The 20864-nt window shown below is 41.9% G+C and overlaps 1 long non-coding RNA gene across 2 annotated transcripts in view; it reads left to right on the forward strand.

Annotated features, from left to right (window-relative positions):
* The first annotated feature begins 4257 nt into the window (after positions 1-4257).
* Positions 4258-20864, forward strand: part of LOC120406779 — a 40814-nt gene continuing 24207 nt past the window's right edge. For both annotated transcript variants that reach the window (XR_005599577.1, XR_005599576.1), the window contains exons 1-3: positions 4258-4459; positions 6113-6205; positions 16535-16618. This is a non-coding gene — a long non-coding RNA (uncharacterized LOC120406779). The remainder of the gene's footprint in view (positions 4460-6112; positions 6206-16534; positions 16619-20864) is intronic.

The raw sequence follows: 20864 nt of genomic DNA on the forward strand, positions 1-20864 counted from the left end.
AGAGATGAAAGAGTCTGTTTCACATTTTACCAAACCCCTGAGCCATCAAGTTCCCAAGTGCTTGAAATTTTACAGGAATGTCAGAAAATATGCAGTAGTCATGGCATACAGTATGCTTAAAATGTTAATAACCTTTTTAGCTGTGTCTTAAACATCTTTGAGCTACTGTAATTTGACAGCAGATGATTTTTTTTAGCTCTTTTCCTGGAGCAAATTATTCACTATTCCCATTACATGTCATTCATCAAAAACAACATCTGGGATACATAGCTGTAGCATAGCATCTGAACATTGTTAGCTCACCTCATATTGGAGCGTAATAGTCTGTCCTGAATTTAATAAGTCTGCATTAGTATGAGCAGTACTCAGAGTAACCTGAGTCAAAAAAATCTATTTAACTCTGTTTATGGGAGAGGCATATTGTATAATTTTCCCCGGTGTAACTTAAATGAAAATCAGTCTTACATACCGACTGAACACTTTCTAGCACTATGCATCATTCTCGGATCTGTATATAATTCTGTCTGAATTTGACTAAGTATTGGGGTGACTTTGTATTTGTCCAGGATGCAAAGGTAAGCTGACTGTATACAGTTCTCCAAATGTACATTCAGATGGTGATTCTAACAGTATGCCCAGATGAAAAGTTGCATCAGGCTAATTCAAACAAAAATAGAAGAACAAGTCAAACTGTCATCAAAGGCTTTAGGTATATACTCTATTATTTGCATTTGGGTAGCACCCACAGTGCAGGAGGCACTTTCCACACACATAGGAAAATGAATTTCCTGCCCCAAAGAGTTTACAGTCAAAGACCCTCAGAATCCTATCTTGCATTTATTTACCTACCCTCCACAAAGTTCTTTGGTGGCATGGTCTATGTTGTAGGCCTGGTACCCTACAGTGTAAAACACATGCATACATACACTGTTGTGTATAGTGAAAGGCTAGTTTACATTGTATGTCCCAGCAGTGGTCCGGGAATTCTAATTATCATGCTTCCAAACAGCCAGAAGCTAAACAGTTTCCTCATTCAGCCATTAGAAAACTTTTGAAGGGCTTCTGTTTCCACCATCAGATCCAGGAAAGAGGCAAGACCCCCATAATATCTTAGAGGACTAGTGAGAACTACCAAAACTACACCTTGCATATTGCTTTGCTCAGGTAAACTCAAAGAGGTTAATTTATATTTCTACATTTTTGGATACAAACATTGTACCTAAAATCTGATCATGAATAAAATGATCAGCCCTCTAAACACAGGAATAACAGAATGGGACCTTTTTTAAAACCAATTTTCTTCTTGTTTTGGATTCAAGTATTGCAATCCATAGTAATACAGCCATGTACTGAACCATACCAGGATTAGGTTGGTACATTATGTGACAGATGTATGTGAGTATGAATGACAGGGTATGGTTTATGATTACCTGCAGTTAAATTTGTTTTAGTCCAGCAAAAAAAACTGCCTTCTAATTCTTTGTATTAGTCCGCATCACACACAGTGGGGTTATGTGTCACTGCACAGGGTTATACAGTGTACCTCAGTATATTTTTTCACAATATTACAGCAGAGCTCATAAACAGAAACAATTCCTGGCCAGCGACTGCAGGAGGCACATGTATTTTGATCCCTTAGATTATAAATGCAGAGAAATACCAATACAGTATGTGTTTCATTTGTAGTCATATTTAATGCTTTTCATTTTAGGATTTCCACTTCCAGTTTAAAATCTTTCTTCTGTGTAGATGTTAAAATGAAATGTTAGATCAAGGAGGTCAGCATTTGTTATCCTGCTTTTTTTTTGGTTTGTATGTGTTAGCATGTAACATGAGAATCATTCATAAGTGTGTAGGATACTGCACAGTAATAAGAGTTTTAGCTTTTCTGGCCTAGAGGGCAGCTATACTTCATGCTTTGCTACCAAGGCAACAGTTTAGCTTCAGGCAACAACTCAAGTAACTGTATATGCTAATAAGAGATCAAGATTCTCCAGAACATAAAACTATGTCACCCTGTTTCAGTTGTAAGAATGTATTAATACCAAAAATGCATGGCTAACCTAATCTCTGTAACATTACATTTATTGCTCTCTCTCTAATAAACTGAATCTTTGAGGGAGAAGAGAAAAGGGTGAACAGACTTAATTGGGATGTGTCTTATAATGCAATAAGGGTCAGGAAAAAGCTGAGATTTATTCAAATAGATGCCCTCTCATTTTCTACACTTAGGCTGAAGGGAAAAAAAGATATCACAAGTGTATTCAGTGTGGTTTTCCTTATAGATTATCTGCATATTCAGAATACTTAATTTCAGATGTTATTCACACGTGCCTATACCATCTGTATCTAATACACAGTGTAAGGATACCTTCAGCTATCTAGAGTTGTTACTGAATGAACTTTAAGTCAGCAATTTTGGAAGACACATAAACTAGCTCAGATGTTTCCAGACTCAGCTGGGATTTTTTTATTAAATGTACAAGTTTGAGTCTCCACTCCTTTGTACAGTTCGCAGAGCTGGGAAAGAGCAAAAATTGCAGTATATGCTGGGAGAATGTGAATATACTAACCCAGAAATGGCACACCAGTCTGTTGGCCTTTGTATATGTGTAACAGCGTAGGCATACACAACAGGGGCATACAATTCCTAGTGCATACAGGAACATGAGTTGCAGTCTGGTACACAGGTCAGACTGAGCCATCACTGTTCAATGTGCCATACCCAGCACGCCATTCATGGTCTCATCAGGTTTTTTTAGTACTGCAGTTTTCATTTTTTTTAAAAAGATTACATTTCTACTCCTTGGGGCTGTGCAGATAACCTCCCAAACTGGTGCAATGTTGTTTTAAAGAGTTGATAGGTAGACAAACAGAAACAGCAACTCCAAAGGAGGCAAGAAGACTTAGTAAATTCTGAAGCCTAATGATGAAAATCTAATTGTCAGCATTGTTCACATTGTTCACTTGCATCCGAAGAAGTGGGTATTCACCCACGAAAGCTCATGCTGCAAAACGTCTGTTAGTCTATAAGGTGCCACAGGATTCTTTGTTGCTTTTACAGATCCAGACTAACACGGCTACCCCTCTGATATTGTTCACTATGTAATTGCTGATCATAGTAGCAGCTATTCTGGGATTAGTTGAATTCCAGTCCAGCCCCTTGTCTAGGAGAAGGAGGCCACAGCCTAAACCAATTAGCCCAAATCAGCTCACCCGATATTGCACTTGAGCATGAGCAGTATACTTCATCTTAGCAGAGGTGGGACATCACAACTTGGGAACCTGTTGGGGATGCACTGGCTAAGCCAGTCACAAGTGCTCCAGTTTTGAACCACCATGGCATTCACTGACACAATCACCTTGCAGGTCCAAAAAGTGCCTTGCCTATATTTCTTAATTTGCAATGTAATGTTTGTTTGCTTGATATTTTATTTCATGATACCTCTGCACTCTGTGGTGTGTTCCTGGTAGCATCTGTCAGGGCAATATTGTCAGAAGTGGTGGTATACATTAGTGCTATGTGTGCCTGGTTAGCCTGGGTGAAGGGGATTCTCTAGGGCTGGGGTCTCAGATTATTTTTCCTCTCCTCCTCTTCCAGGACCAGCTTCCTTAGCTATAGAGTTGGGCAATACATTTTCCTTCTCTGGCCAGTCGGGTGGGGGAGATGGAGGCCCAGGAGCAAGGCAAGGATGCAGGGACATATTGCAGCCTTGCCGAGGCAATACAGGCTCTGGAGTCAGTGGTGGATCTTGGGGAAGGGGCAAGGCAAGAGGGGGAAGGAAAGGAGGATGAGAAGAATGGTTGGGTAAGGGGACTGGTGGTGTTAGCTGGAACATGTGGCTTGGTCGCTGGAGATCAGAAGTGTCCAGTGGTGAAAATGCATCTTTTGACTCTTACTCCCAGGCTCTGGAGGTGCCTGTATCACTGACACAGCCTTCAGTTGCTCTTGGAAAACTGGACACCCTCACCCTGTTTAATACAGACTACAGGGTTTTGGCAAGGTGCTTCTGAAGCAGCTTGGTGGGGTGGCTCCGGTGCTGATCTATGGGCTTAGGCCAGTGCAATCCAGGGTAGGCTGCTAGCGGACTTGCTGTGTGGGTGTCAGAAGGTATTTGACGCAGGGGCCTGGAGAGGGTATGCAACTTCCTTGGATCAAAACAAGGCCTTTGACTGGGGATGGGATGTGCTGCAGCACTATGTGTTCCCAAACACCTTTCTGTTCCGTTAAGGAAATGATACCTCCTGTCCTTGCTGGATTTCTCAGATCAGTTTCAACTCTAACCTGCAGTTCTTGATAGACTTGTGATAGTCCTGGGGGAATTGGGGCACAGTGAGATGGATGCAGAGGGAACAGAAATACCTCCACAGTCAAGGATTGCAGGATTTCAGGAGCGCAGGGTCAGACTCCTGCTTTCAAGTTGGAAGAATACAACCAGGATTTACTGGGACCATGTTTGTGAGTATAATCAACCCTAGCTAATAAAATGTATCTTTTCAAGAGTTAAGTCTCTAATAATTGATTATGATGCAAAGAAGGTGCCAGAGGGAACTGCATGGGCAGCATAAAAACATTTGCCTCTGTTTTACCCTGAGGTCAATAGAATAAGGGATTTTGGTATTCTGGCCAGAGCTGCCTCCCTAACCAAACCAATTATCCCAGCTATAACCCTTTTGGGGGGATACTAAGCAATTGTTAAATTAATAACCCTCTTCTGACAACTTTTTCAGCTTTTAGAGATTTATTTGTATCTGCTAAATTGGCGACATAGTCTCCTGAAACCCCATTAATTCTTGATGAAGAAGAAAAAAAAAAAGAATTTCTTCTTTTTAAACCCAAAGGGTTTGCAACCCTAGTCTGCTTAGTTTGGTCATAGATGAGTTAGACCCACGAATTTTTCATTCCATTTGCAGAGAAAAATACACTGGGAGGGCTATGGATAGAAGAGTCAGCATAGAATCCCACTGTATGATTTAGAGCTCCCTGCAAGTAACGTAAGGAGAGGAAGGATGGCTCAGTGGTTGCCCTAGAACATAGGAGATCTTTAGTTAATTCCTTGCTCTGCCACAGACTTCCTGCATGGCCTTGGACTAATCACTTAGCCTATCTGTGCTTCAGTTCCCCATCTATAAAATGGGGGTCCTGGAGAGGAGCTAGGCACTGCTGGGATAAAAAAAAATCCACCCATTGAGTCATCCTGAAAATTGACTCCCCTGCAAGGGAGTGGTCATAGGATAGATACACACACATGTAAGTCACTTAGAATCCATGCTGTTAAAGCTGGGGTGTAGTCACATATATGAAGCAGGTCTGGACGTTTTTAAGCCCTATTGATCAGAGGGCCAGCTGAATCTGCCAGGGATGTGACATATCCACAGTGTTATGTACAATGCAAATGGTTTGTGGCAGGGGATTTATTAACAAGACAGCACACCCTTACATGTGGGCAAGTACAACTAGACAGACTAGAAGGTGATGCTTCACACAAAGTGAAAAATAACATGGCAGTATGCCCTGAAATATAAAAAGAGATTAACTTTTAAGAACAGCTCGTTCTGTTGATTTGAGGAGAATACTGACTTATTATTCTCCCAGCATCAATAGATCTTGGAAATATGTACATTTATTTTTCCCACTTTTGATCCCATTAAGCTTGTGAAGGTGTATTTTCTATTCCTGTTGGAAGGAATATCGCATCAGAGAAGATACAATGGGTATGAGTGCCGTAGCAATGCTCCTAAATGAAAGTATGCCCCAGTCATAGGGCAAGAAAGGAAAAAGTTCCCTTATACCTCTCTGGAGTTATGCAGCGATCTCTTTTGCAGACTTGTATTTTGATGGGGGTGTGGGAGTGTTTTGTATCTTGAAACCTTACGGTTCTGGGCAATACATGTATATATTATCTTACTTTAGTGTGTGGAAGAGAACTATCATCCCACTTCAATGTTTTTATTTGTATTACTCATAACTCTGTATGGTTATTTTTCTAATATGTTTCTTAAACTCTTTTTTCCCTTTTGGGGATATTAAAGTTCTCTTTATGTTATACAGGTACCTTAGTATTTTTTCTTTTTTTTCTTTTTGTCATTTTATCTGGTTCAAATTGCGTAGGCACTGAGACGGCCTATTTATAGAAGAGGAGAGAATGTGATTTTTGGCATGAGAGCAGTAGAGCCTTCACCTGCCATTGATCTACAGACCGAGGTAAAGGTTACCTACAAAAAGAAAAATGTGACATTCTCCTCAGATAAAGAGAATAACTTGTTCTTCAAATCAAATGGAATCTGGTTTTGTTTTTGTTACTTTTACAATCTGACTTTAATGTCCTCAAGGTCTCAGCATTATTCCAGTTATTTGGAATGTAGGAGTTTTAAGATCATGCATTCAGATTTACTCATCCTTGATATGGGAACTGCAATTGGTGAATGACAATAGTTTCCAAATGCAGAGGCTTATTAGCTGTGGTTTGTTTTGATTTTTTTTAAAGTAAATCCTAGCAGGTGGTGGGTACATGACACAGTCTTTTAAGACTCTCACCCTTGTCTGTACATACAATATAGTATATATGACGTGTGTTTATTCTGTATGAACGCATAATAATTTGTGTGATTAGTATAGAGAAGAGCTTTCTTGCACTCCCAGATACTGACACATGCATGTCTTCTTGCATATGCCTGAGGCTTAGACAAGAATCCACTTAAGTGTGACATTCAGTACAAGGGGTGTAAGTATGGAATTCTTCCTGAGATGGCCCTAGCAGTAAGGGCCAGCATGTCTGTAAGATGATTCGTGTAAATATATACAGGATCTGAATCTCTGTTACAAAGGTCATTTATATTGAGTTCTGTATAGAGATGGACAGAAGCATCTGTGGGAAATTTGGTAAACAAGGGGGTAAACTGATGACTTAGGAGTAAGTTGGTCGTGAGCTATTTGCTTTTTTTTTATGTAAATAACATTTTAAAATTGTGTATAAAAAGATTTACAGCCCAGCAACATTAAGGTACTCCTCTGCACTGCCATGAGGGAGACGGGGGTTCAGATTCCCGCATGCCCAGAGGATTATAACATTGCAGAGACAGTCCACTCAGTCTCTTACTCTTTGAGAGTGATTTATCCAACTCAGAAGCACTAGTGGTTGGCTGCGAAGAGGGTAAGATCCAGTTCTCCACAAATCAGAGAACAGTAACTACAGTGTTGATGATTTTTGATTGTGGACATGTGTATTGAACTAGAACAGAGAACATATGGGTAGTTCTTCAGGAGTACTATTGAGTCAGTAGAACTAAATGTGTCAAACACACGAAGGGTATGAAATTATAGGTATGCTAGGAAAAAGGCTTTATTTAAAAATGTATAAACAAATGAGTAACTGATCACCACATAAATGATGGAATCACAGTCTGCCTCCACATGAGTAAGAATTGTTTCAATAGCTACAGATCTCTACTATAAGGATGGTCAATTTTTATAAATTAACCACTGGGGATAATGAAATCTTCAGTTCATTCCTTTGTGGGGGCGAGATAACGGTGGCGCGTGCACCTTGTGGGCAAGAAAGCACCTGGAAGATGATGATGAATAACTGTAACTCCACATAAAAGAAAAAACATGAGATTGGAACCCCCTTCCATTTTGCAGAAGTTGAAACTGGGATCTGGCACAGCTCTGGCCTACCTCTCTAAAATGGATCCAAATTGGAATACTGGATCTGAACTACCTTGAATGTTAAGATCTGAACTTTTCAGCTGAGATTCATCTCCAGCTCCTTGTATACTCACATGTCACACTCATCCCCACAAAGCAGTGTAATATACAAGATCTTCACTACCAAGCAAGCCTTTTCTTAGCAGCATGGCAGGATTCTAGCTTCGCCTTATTGAATAGAGCAAATACTTGCCACTATTTCTTTTTGCTTTCATCATGCTTTTATGTGAGAGGGTTTTTTTGTTTGTTTGTTTGTTTTTTTGCTCGTCCAGCAATTCACACTTCTTAAATAAAATAAAAAAGCCCTCTACTAATGACCAGTTCTTTAGTCCTTCAGTGTTCGGGTGTCCTAATGACGACCCTGATGACCAGTATCCTCAAAGACTATTCTTAAGTAATTTTATGTGGTGGTCTGCTTGTGTGCCAGTTAAATCACTGTAAGCCTGTATCTTATCTACTGTATTTCTGGTTATGTTTCTGGAGGAGTGAGGGATGGGGTGAAGGAGGCCATCCTCCCAGCTGTTTATGCTTTTTACAGCCTGAAACACCTGGCATTTTGAAACCCCCCTAAACTATTTTTGAGCTTTCAGCTATCAAATGTTGTTGCAAAATAACTTTACATCATTAATTTAAATTCTATAACACATGGTAATTGAAATTGACTTTGAAATGCACCATCACTAACCTTGGGCTGTAAAGACTCAGAAATATAGTTTGTTTTTCAACCAGTAGAAGGAAAATGGCTTGAGAAACAGAAATTGTGGGGCTAAGAGCCAGCAAAGCTGGTTTTTATCAGTCATAACCACTATCTGGAAATAAGACCCTACATTAGAAAACCTTTGGAATGGCAGGGTGGCCATGCTCTATCAGACTGTGGCAAAATATGCAAATTCCATTACTATATTACAGCCATTAAGATAAAAAGTGGATGGTTATCCTCTTGGGGCTTGCATTCCTTATGAACTCAAACCTCCCAATGACTTCAGATAAGACACTATCCGGCTAAGCAGGCTTTCTCTATGAAGAATGTACGAAAATGTAAATGCTTACAAAAAATCCCTAACACTAAATATTTTATTTAGTTGGACTTGATTATATGCACCTAACCAATGCTCTTTTTGCAGTACAGTATTCATGAAACTAGAATGGAGTTTCTAACAGAGTCCTAGAGCCCAGGCCCAGATGTCTACACTGCAATTAAACAACCCTGCAGCTTGAGCCGCGCGAGCCCAAGTCAGCTCGCATGGGCCAGCCATGTGTTTTTAATTGCAGTGTAGATATATCCTAAGAGGCTACAGAGAAAATTTTCAAGAGTCCCAGCATAAGCTGCTCTGGGGCTTCCAATTCATTTACAACAATCTGCATCCACATTATCTCTAACCCAGACTTTGTGGTAAAGGCTGAGCATAGTGATTTTTGCATACCACCCCTTTGAATGTTCATTTTATTGCTGACCTCGGCAGATTGTTTCATCTTTCATTCTTTGACTCTGTATTAAAAACAATTTCTGAGTTGCTGACAGGGCTATCACCCTTCTTAATTACAATCCCTAATTCTTTTTAATCAATTTCCATCTTGTACAGTTTGAGTTAATTTTGATTCCTGAGTACAGTACCCTTAGGAGATTGAACCTATCCTCTAGATTTCAATTCAAATGTAATGTTGTTCAGTCTTATTGCGGGAGTAGATTCCCTATTTTATGCCCATTGCAATCTTACATACTTTTGTAACACATTGTCTCAGAATGTCACCTTATTCCAGCCTTTACATGGCACTTAAATGTAACAAGATAGTGGAGACGACTCGATTGACTGCAGTATTGACACTCTCAAAATACCATAGACAGCCTGAACACCAACCTTATTTCATGGCTTCTTCACAAATAAGGCTATCTAGCGTTTTCCAAATGTTGTTAAAACTTTAATGCTCCCACTGAAGGAGATTCAAAAGCAAAGCAGTCAGTCCCTTTTAAGTCATAGAATCCTAGAAATGTAGGGCTGGAAGGGATCTCAAGAAGTCACAAAGTCCAGTCCCCTGTACTGAGACAGGACAAAATAAACCTTGAACATCCCTGAAACAGGGGCGGCTCTAGGTATTTTGCCACCCCAAGCACGGCAGGCAGGCTGCCTTTGGCGGCTTGCCTGCGGGAGGTCCGCTGAAGCCGCGGGACCCTCTGCAGGCGTGCCGCCGAAGGCAACCTGCCTGCCGCCCTAGTGGCGACCAGCAGAGCGCCCCCCATGGCTTGCCAGCCCAGGCACGCACGTGGTGTGCTGGTGCCTGGAGCCGCCCCTGCCCTGAAAGGTGTTTGTCTAACCTGTTCTTGAAAACCTTCCATGATGAGGATTCCACAAACTCCTTTGGAAGCCTATTCCAGAGCTTTACTACCCTTATAGTTAGAAAGTTTTCCCTAACGTTTAACCTAAATCTCCCTTGCTGCAGATTAAGTCCATCACTTGTTGTTCTACCTCCAGTGGGCATGGAGAACAATTGATTTTAGTCCAGTTTTTAACAGCCCTCAATATATTTGAAGACTATCAGGTCCCATCTACCCCAGTCTTCTTTTCCCAAGACCAAACATGCCCAGTTTTTTAACCTTTCCTCATAGGTCTGGTTGTCTAAACCTTTCAGAAACCTTTGTCTCCACTGGGCTCTCTCCAACTTGTCCACATCTTTTCTAAAGTGTGGCACCGAGAACTGGATACAGTACTCCAGCTGAGGCCTGTGCTGAGCAGAGCAGGACAATTACCTCATCTTACTTATATATGACACTCATATTAATACACTCCAGAATGGTTTAAGCATTTTTAGCAACTGCATCACAGCGACTCATTCAGTTTGTGATCCTCTATAACTCTCCAGACTTTTTCAGCAGAACTTTGTAGTTCTTCCCCATTTTGTATTTGTGCAACTGATTTTTCCTTCCTAATTGTAGTACTTTGCACTTATCTCTATTGAATGTTACCTTGTTGATTTCAAACCACTTTTTCAATTTGTCACGGTCATTTTGAATTCTAATCCTGTCCTCCAAAGTGCTTCAAACCCCTCCCAGCTTGGCGTCATCCACAAATTTCATAAGCTTATTCTTCACTCCATTGTCCAATCATTAATGAAGATATTGCATAGAATTACACTGGGGACTGACCCCTGAAAGACCCCTCTAGATACATCCTCCAAGTTTTAGATGGGCCTGTGTCTTAGAGCACCTCAGCAACTTCAGCCAGTGCAGAATATGGCTGTCTGCTTGTTTGATGGTGATTGTTGCAGGAAGAATCACCTTTACCAGAGTTCTGTGATCTACACTGGTTTCACATTCATTACTGGGTGAATTTTCAGCGGTAGGTTAAAACTTGTAAAGCTTTTAACCTCACAGAGTCATAGAGCCCAGGCTCAGATGTCTACACTGCAATTAAACAGCCCAAGCCCTGCAAACCTGAGTCATTTGGCACAGGCCAGCCGTGCAGGTAGTGTAGACATATCCTTAGATCCTGGGACTGCTAATTTACATCAGTCCCCTTATAAAATTGGTTCTGCTCTTTCTAACAGTTATCAGTAAGGCTAAGATTTTGTCACAAGTATTTTTAGTAAAAGTCACGGACAGGTCACGGGCAACAAACAAAAATTCATGACATCCCATGACTTTTACTAAAAATAACCATATAAGCTGGGACAGAGGCACACAGCCCCAGCTGCAGCCCTCACCGCAGAGCAGGGGTGCTTGGGCTCGCGGTGGCCCCCGCCACTAGCCCTGGGGCAGGGGCACACAGCTTTGGCAGCGGCCCCCACCGTGGGGCTATGTGGGGACCATAGCCCCAGCTCCAGCTCCTGCCATGGCTCCAGCCATGGCTTCAGCTGCTGACAGTTGAAGCTGAAGAAGTCAGGGAGGTCCGGTAAAGTCACAGAATCCGTGACTGCCGTGACCTCTGTGACTAAATCGTAGCCTTAGTTATCAGCACAACTTGTGTCATTTTGTTTACCAAGATTTTCTTACATTTTATAGTAACATTCTTCAAAGTGACATGTTCTGAAAACTTAGTCATAAGAGTCAGAGTACAGCAAATGAAAGAAAGTGATACTAGGGGTCAAATTTTGTTCCTGGTTGTGCTGGTGCAAATCCAGAAGTCAAGTATAATTCTGGATTTGCAAAGAGGTTAATGAGAGCACTGAGTGGCCCTCTCACTTGTACCACTTTTGCATATATATATATATATATATATGGAACAAATGTGCGCAGAGAAGCAGCTCCACCTCCATATATATGTCTTGCTTGTCCTTCTGATTCCAACAGTTCACATAACAAAGAAGCCTTTAGAGGGAAGACATCATAAAATACATCTGAGCCTTGAGCAGAAAGAATTGTGTTCTGTTATATAGCTGTCATACACTAAAACTGTCTGCTTGTTTCTGGTGAAGAAACAGATATTTTGCAGTGTCTTAATGTTATGAGACCTTCCTCTCTTATTTGCCAAGTAATCCGTATGAAGGTGGCAAGTTATACTCTGTCTTTAGGGCCCAATGTGAGAGTCCCATGCACAGAGGGTTTGCAAGCTTGAGTCAAAATGAACTAATACTGACTTCATCTACTATAATTTTTTTTCTTTGACTTCTTTGTCCTCTAATCTTCTTGAAACTAAAGAGTATACAAAGTGTTCTTTTGGACCAGTGTAACATCCATTCATAGAAGGAGAGAGTGCCTAAGGAAATCCTGATATTGTTTGCTATTTTTTCCAATTCTTTCATTCAAATACACACCACTAGCTATTAGGACTCCAGATGCTAATACGATATTAGCACCAGAGTAGAAAGGAATGATGGTCCAGTGGCTTGGGCACTAGCCTAGGAGTTGGGAGACCTGCAGACAGTCACTGCTCTGCCACAAACTTCCTGTGTGACCTTGGGAATGTCACCTGGCCTCTCTGTGCCTCAGTTCCCTAGCTGTAAAATTTTCCCTACCTCATGGGCTGTAGTGAGAATAAATACATTAATGATTGTGAGGTGCACAAATGCTATGGTAATGGGGGACATATTAGAACCTGGTATAGCATTAGAACTTCATATACATTCTGAACGTTAATCATGTTGAAAGTGGAACTGTCAGCATAACATACAATGTATAACAAGGAACTGTAGAAGCAAGACAGTGCATATTTAGGACTTTTAAGAAATTCTGTCATTGGGAACAAATCTAATTTCTTAGCTCCACAGACACAGCACCATCTATGTAGTTACCCTGAGTTAGTGTTACCTACATATGAGTATTAATTGCTGATGGGTGGTGTGATGGGATAAGCTAGGCCCAAAGGCCACCTTCTGAAGGCCTCAGGGTTCTGCCAGACCCATCCCAGGAAAGGAGCAGTGGAGAGATCCTCTGAGCAGCCTAGAGTGGTTGTGAAGAAGCAACTAATCAGAGGGGCTGCTGGACCGGCCAATCAGGGGTCAGGAGGGCCCTATAAAGTGGATCTGCAGAACAGAGCCACAGTTAGTAGCTGCTTGGGGCTGGAGAAGGAGGGATTGTGTGCTTGGCTGGAAGAGCAGTGGCTCAGGGACAGCTAAGTTGCGGCAGGGCCTGGGGGAGTGAGAGGCTCTTGGCTGGCTGCCAGGATTAAGCTAAAGACAGTTTGCTAGCAGGGACCAGAGGAGCATTGAAGGAGCTCCTGGCTGACTGCGGGGACTGAGTAGAGAATGAGCCTGGGGAGGGTCACAGGAAGATAATTTCTCCAGGGAGGAAGTCCTGGGGATACAGCCCCATACCAGGGCTGGACTGATTTAAAGACTGTGGACACAAGCAACCAGAGAGGGTGCTTGTGAGAAGTGGGTGCTGACACCATTACAGGTGGTCATTACTATGGTACCATAAGTTTTATTGTTAGGGTGCTAGAGCTCTTAATATGGACCTTTTCAATTACTGTTTAAATTAAAGAAACAAAAATACATTGTGTAAGGGGGTGAGGGTTGGATTTGGGAGCCCAGCACCCTGGCATGGAGCAGAGCCAGGTTTTGCACAAGGCAAATTCAGTGAGGTGGAGTGAGTGAGAAAGCAGGGGCACAGTCAGAGGAACAGCTGCTGCATAAATCCTCTGGTGGTTGTCCCCCTGCAACAAGTCATGATGCATCAATGGAACACTGCTCCAGTCACTAGCCTGAAGTTTCTCCACAATCGCTTCCCAACCTCAGAGAAGAATTCCTTCGCCTTTGTCCCCAGTATGAAGATGTCTAGCCCATGGAGCGGAGTGGACACTGGGTTTTTGCATTTGGATTAGATTAATACATTGTCCTTATTAAAGAGATGTGTAACCTAGGTTCTCATCAATACACCCATCATCTGTAAGTGGTTCAGGGGATTAAAACACCAGTCTTTTTACTTCTAGCTCCAATCCCGCCTAGAGTGATAGTGTGGCCTATTTGGTGACCTAAGCAAAATAAGATGGTGGTCTATGTCTGTTTCTAGTTAAAGTGTCCAATCATAGAAATTACTACCAGAGCTGGCACTAGCGGATGCCTTTAGGGCTGCCTTAGTGAAAAGGCCAAGTACCAAAATGGCTTGAAAGCAGAACTATACTCCTCTTTAGAGATGGTCCTTCCAAACGGATTGGCAGGAGCACGGGGGATGCTTGCACTTCCCACGATGTACCTTTCTATGGATAACTGCCAATTGCACTTTCTGCTCTCAACCCACCATCCTCTGCAAACACTAAATTTATTTATAAAAATGTAAAATCAAATACAATAATTGTACTAACTTGTAATAAGATGACTTGCCCTTTAAGGGTGGAGGCCTGGGGCCGCAGAACTACTCCAGCTCACCTGTGCCTCATTAACAGCCTGGATGGGGCCTGATGGATGACAACTGATTCCCCTACAAAGGGCAGTAGGATGGTCCACGGGGTCGGGGGGGGAATGTAGTACAGCTCAGAAAACTATAATGAGTTGGCAGGCTCCTGTATGGAAAATCTTGATGCTGGTGAGCTGAGAGATCAGAGCCAGAAGGCTGAACTCCAGCCAGGTAAAGCCTGAGGGTGGCTGTTGAATTAGGACTCAACTCTTGGAAGGAGGGCAGGGAATTTCCTACCTAAGAGGAGAAATATATTGAATGATGGGGTGGGGGACTGGAGGTTTAGAGAGAGAGAGAGACTTTGAATTAGGAGCCAGCTTTAGAAAGGCACAGTGGGGACTCCCTACCTAAGGGGAAAGAGACTGAACTAAGGTTAAAACCTGGAGGACCAGTGTATAAGGCCTAAATAAAATGGACCCTGTATTGGGGTGGTCACCCTGCTCCTGCCCTGAAAGGCTTAAAGCAGCCCTGGGAGAGGGCTGCAGTGGGGGGAAAGCTAGGCAGATTGGGGCAAGCAGCCACAGGTGGGGCCATGCCCCAATCAGACCACAGCTGGCCCTATAAGAGGGCTGAGGGCCAGAGACTGAGACAGACTCTCTAGCTTCTGAGGGAGAAGGACCTGACTGCCTGGGAAGCTGAGAAGGGTATCTAGGGTGGAGCAGTGCTGGGGAAGGGCAGAAGGAGCTTGGGAGCTCCAGCCTAGCAAATCCCCAAGCTGCAGGCCAAGCTCAGGGCCCACAATAGGGTACTAGGGCTGCAGAGGGGCAGCCCACATATAGGCAGAGGCAGCTGGTCCAAGCCCCCTTGCCAATGAGTGGCTAGACGATGACTGGCAAGGGCTAGATGATGACTGGCAGTAGCCACTGAGGCAAGGTGGGGATAGGGGATTGGAGTTTCCCTGGGAGGGGAGACCCAGACAGAGGGGGTACTGTGGTGGACAGAACTCCTGGGCGAAGGACACAGGGCCAGCGGCAGGTGAGACACCGGCCTGCAGAGGGCGCTCTGGAGCTGGAAAAGCGCTAATTCCTTGGACAACCAGCAGGAGGTACTGCACTGGTGAGTTGTCGCCCTGCCACAGACCCCAAGAGAGGGATATTTTAATTACCTTTGGACTAAGTGAGTTATTGAGGAACCAAGAGCAGGGGAAAAAGTGGCAGGATGCCACAGCGTGACATCTGGCTATGAGGGGCATTCAGGAGGTGGCTGATGCTACTACAGATCTATACCCTCATATATACACACACAATCCAGTTCTAAGAGCGTATAATGTCAGGTTTTATTTGGCTATAACTTAAATAAGGTTGGCATAGTTTAGTTATACTAGAAAATAAATGTGAACAATTTAAGAACGTTTGTTTACTTAACTTTAAGCAACTCCAAAACTTGTCCTTTGTACCCCCTGATCCTCTGGCATTTTTAGACAAATGCCTCCTTATACATACCCAAAATGCAGCAGATTCCACACTAGCCTTTTGTGGTTTCTAACCATAAAAGTAACCTATGACTAAACAAACATGTTGAGGTTAAATCTGAATGAGACACTTCTGTGAGATAAAGCCTTTTGTCATAACTTTAAAAAATAGTTCCTGCTTTGATTTTTATTTGCAATATGCAGCGTCTAGCAGGGATTATCACAGAGCTGATGTGGCATACTGGTAGTGTGATATTAAAATGCCACTGGATATTGAAATGCAGCTGCTTTTCACAAAGATGAGAACCATAAATTGATCATTTCTTCCACTCTCACATAGCACAGAAACCTGAGTTACCCTAAGAAGAAAACTGACAAATATTGCAAGAACATAGGAAAATGCCCATATGTCAGATCTGAAGATGTCATCAATAATAAATCAATCATCTCAGTAAATAAAAATATCAGCAATATAGTTTTCAGTTTTTACAGACTCTATTCTTCAATCTCTGGTCATCAGTCTCTGTGTTTCTCTCTAACTTTCCTTTCTGAAATCATTTATCCATTTTTGTCTTTTTTTGTACAGGTGTTGAAGGATCGAATATCAAGTACACACAGTGTTGCTAACTCTTGGAATTTTATCACAAGTCTCCTGGATTCATATGACTAGGTAAGTTTCTAGCCCTCATAATTACAGAGGAAAGTTTCAAAATCAGAACCCTAATGGCTAGGATACCAGAAAGAATATAAGGAGAACGCAAAAGTCATTTGTAAAGTGGTTTGAAAATCATGAGCAATGTCATGATTTGAGTGCTTGGGGTTGGCAATACTGTACTGGCAAAGCCTGGCAGAGGATGAGCCCTGTGTGTTTGCAAAAGGCGAGGCAGAGCAGTTCAGAGGCGTGGAGGTGTTCTTCTACAGTATATGATACATACGGATTGGAATGTGGCCTCCATTTGCCTCTCTCCCATAGGCTTCCATTGGGAGCCTGAATCGGCCTCAGAAAGTGGGGTCTGAGGCACTCTACCCACAAACACTTATCATCTCTAGGGTCAAAACTAGGTTGTTCCAAATGATGGGTGCAGTAACATAGCTGAAAACAGACTAGAAGCCAGACCTCCGCATGTAGGGACTGTGGGATACATTGGAGATTGAGCATCTCAGGCTCTCTGAGCTCTGTGTAGGCAAAGGGCAGTGCCAAAACACTGCCTTTGGGATCCTACCTCTCAGGAAGTTGGGCCGGCAACAGCCCCTCAGAGAGAAAAATGCAAAAGGAGAGAGGAGTCTCTGTTGCCTCAGAGCACCTTCTGCCTGGTCTTCTGTGTTGTTAACTAGTGATGTTAACATGGCATTTGCCTCTGAGACAGCATTCCCCTTTCCATCTCCTCTCTTCCCCTCACCAGCATGTTGTCAGGAGTGCTTGCTCCCCCTTCTTGAATGGCTGCTGGAGTTTGACAGGAGAGGACCTCTCCCCCCCCCATCAGCTTGTCAGTGACCAGTACTTTTTAAATCATAAACCCAAGCATTTAACTTCAGTTTGTATTTGTACTTCAGTTGATTGGGGCTTAAAGGCATTCAGATGTCTAGTAAAGTTATTTTCCACTTATTTTTATGCATACCTACCACTGGAGCAGAGCAACTGATACTGTGGTGAGGGAGCGTGTAGAAAACAACCTGTCCTTTAAAAATAAAGGAATGGCATGAAAATTAGAAATGCATATTTGATAAAATATACCAATTGGGAGCTTTGATGAAAATAAGTGTCCAGCTTCTGGACCTTCAGCCTCAACAGGCATCTGTTCGTTGCAACACCACTTTTGACGCATTTACTTTCTATGACTTCAGTACTGTTGGTGCATATTCCCTATTTATGTCAAATGTCCCTCTGATATCTGCACAATATCTCAACTCTGATACTTGACTCTCCCTACCATATATCCATGGATCTCTCACTGATACTAACGGAAGATACACATGCTCCTGGAAGTTGACAATAATGGCTGTTCCATGCATGTAGTGAGAATGACATTGCAGAGTTGAACACTACTATGTGGAGTAGAAAAAAGAATGTTACTTTTAATTGAAAGGTACAGTAGGATAATACCCCTGCCAGTCATCCATTAAGAATAAGTGAAAGTTAAATGCATGTAGGAAGTCCTAAGTAATCTGGTTAATCAGTAGCATGCTTAAATGGTGAAGTCAAAATGTTCAAGGTTAAAAATAGATTACATTTGTAGGGTGCTTTGCATCCCAAAGGGCCGTAAAGTGCTTCACAAATTGTGCATACAAACACTCAAAAGTAGTCTCCTCTGGTATGGCATAGGGCAATCAGAGATCACACAGCAAACAAAGGAGGAGAAATTATGGCCATTTTTTTTAAAGGTATCTCAGACCTTTAACACTTTCTCAGAGTGGACAGAATCTTTGCTTTTAACAACTCCTTTTCTACACCATATACAGTAGACTGCATGCTACTTACCTTGGAAGAATGAAAGGCTGAGTGGACTCTGCTAGGTTGTGTTTTATATGAAAGTAAAATGCATGCATAGGAAATTGTATATACATGTTAAGAAGCAGTCAATCGCTTTCATGCATGTGGCCATAAACTGAGGTACCTTTGGCACAGCAAGGAACAATTACCTGATGTCTGACAAGGAACAGTGAAATTTAAAGAGGGATTATAGAAGTGTCTCTGTAAGAAAGCAGTCAGAAAGCTGATATTTAAAATGGATTAGTAAAAAAAAAAAAAGCAATAATAATTGGCTACTACTGACTTAATTTTGGTGGGCTGTGGTCTGTGGCATCAAGAGGAAGGTTAGCCATGCTACCTGATATTTGACTATTTTAGTCCTGGGAAGGAATAAAGCTTTGCAAGAGCTGCTGTTAATATAATGTTGGTATACTTTAAAATATGAGATTACATAAAAGCAAGCAGAGGTGTGGGATACTCGAATGATTAACAAGTTGTGTTGTGTTCAGCACAGAGTGGTGCTTTTATAAAAGGAGAGAAGAAACAGCTGTGTGTGTGTGTTTAAGGTAGCTAGGAGTAGAGCTAAGCAAATGGTACAAATTATACAAAAATAATATTCAAACTTTTAGATTAATTTCATTCGTAAGAACAGCCGTACCAGGTCAGACCAAAGGTCCATCTAGCCCAGTATCCCGTCTACCGACAGTGGCCAATGCCAGGTGCCCCAGAGGGAGTGAACCTAAGTGATCTCTCTTCTGCCATCCATCTCCATTCTCTGACAAACAGAGGCTAGGGACACCATTCCTTACCCATCCTGGCTAATAGCCATTAACGGACTTAACCTCCATGAATTTATCCAGTTCTCTTTTAAACGCTGTTATAAAACACTTAAGCAGTGTGTGTTCTCCTTTTTGTGTAGTTGCTGTGAATACTTTAGCAAATGAGTTTATTGGCAGGTTCATGAAAATGGCTAATTTTAAGTATCACAAAATATTCACAGAAAGCACATTTCAACTTTGCAATATCAAGTTCTTGCATAAAGAACCTGCTTCAAAGAGTTGTGCTCATCCAATCGGGGCATAGAAAAATACCATGCCCACCTACTGTGTTTGTAACCAGTACAACTCAAGATCTGATTTGTGAATATCAAATACTTGAAGCAGTACTCCCAGTGAACATTTTGTGAACAATCTATAGCCTCAAAATATGTTCACATTAAGCACACATTGAATAAATACTTTCATGGAAGTGACAAAGTCCTGTGGCACCTTATAGACTAACAGAAGTATTGGAACATAAGCTGTTTTCATGGAAGTAGCTTTCATCTGTTCATTCGCAGTTTAAAAAGCAAAAAAAATATAGCTGAATTCATCAAATCATTTGCTGCGATGACTAGAGCTCTTAGGTACTATAGTAATACAAATTAATAATAAATGCATTGTCCCACACTAGCTAACTTCTAACTGCACAGTTCACCACAGAAGTAGTAGTTCCTCGGAGTGCTGTATTGCTCTAGTCTAAGTGCTTATTACATAGCAAGTTTCTAGGGATCAGAAGACCAAGAACTTTCCGAGTAAGAGTGGGATTAAGTCCCTGATAGGATCTGATGGAAGGATTGTCACTTACCCTCTAGAAAAGAATCACAAATGGTGATGGCAGCGAGGAAAAATGTTCCGCTGCTCTCAAAGCTGGATGGCCTGATTCTACTTCAAAATGGAGGCAGCTGCAGAACTGAGTCTGGTGTGCCTAGTGACCCTGTGCAGACTGAGTTAGACAGTTTGACTTGTCCATCTATAAAATGAGGATAATAATACTTAGCTAGCTTTCAGAGATATAGGAAACCTTTTATTACTGATATAGCAGCAGACTATGCCTGATCCTTATGTGGGTAGATGGTCCTGGGAAGTGTTGGAAAGAAACCTTCCTTTTGCTTTCTTCAGACTTCACACACACACACAGGCTCATTTAGTTTGTGATCCACTATAACCCCAAGATCCTTTTCTGCAGTACTCCTTCCTAGACTGACATTTCCCATTTTTCCTTTGTGCAATTGACTATTCATTCCTAAGAGTAGTACTTTGCATTTGTCCTTATTGAATTTCATCCTATTTATTTCATACCATTTCTCCAGTTTCTCAAGATCATTTTGAATCCTAATACTGTGCTCAAATGCACTTGCAACCCCTTCCAGTTTGGTATCATTTATAAGTGTACTCTCTATGCCATTATCTAAATTATTTATGAAGATATTGAATAGAACTGGACCCAGGACAGATCCCTGTGGGACCCCACTTAATATGCCCTTCCAGTTCAATTTTGAACCACTGATAACTACTCTGAGTATGGTTTTCCAACCAGTTGTGCATCCACCTGATAGTAGATTCATCTAGGCTATATTTCTCTAGTTCGTTTGAGAAGGTCATGTAAGACAGTATCAAAAGCCTTT

This window comes from Mauremys reevesii, linkage group 5 (assembly GCF_016161935.1).
Source record: "Mauremys reevesii isolate NIE-2019 linkage group 5, ASM1616193v1, whole genome shotgun sequence".
In the NCBI taxonomy this organism is placed as follows: Eukaryota; Metazoa; Chordata; order Testudines; family Geoemydidae; genus Mauremys; species Mauremys reevesii.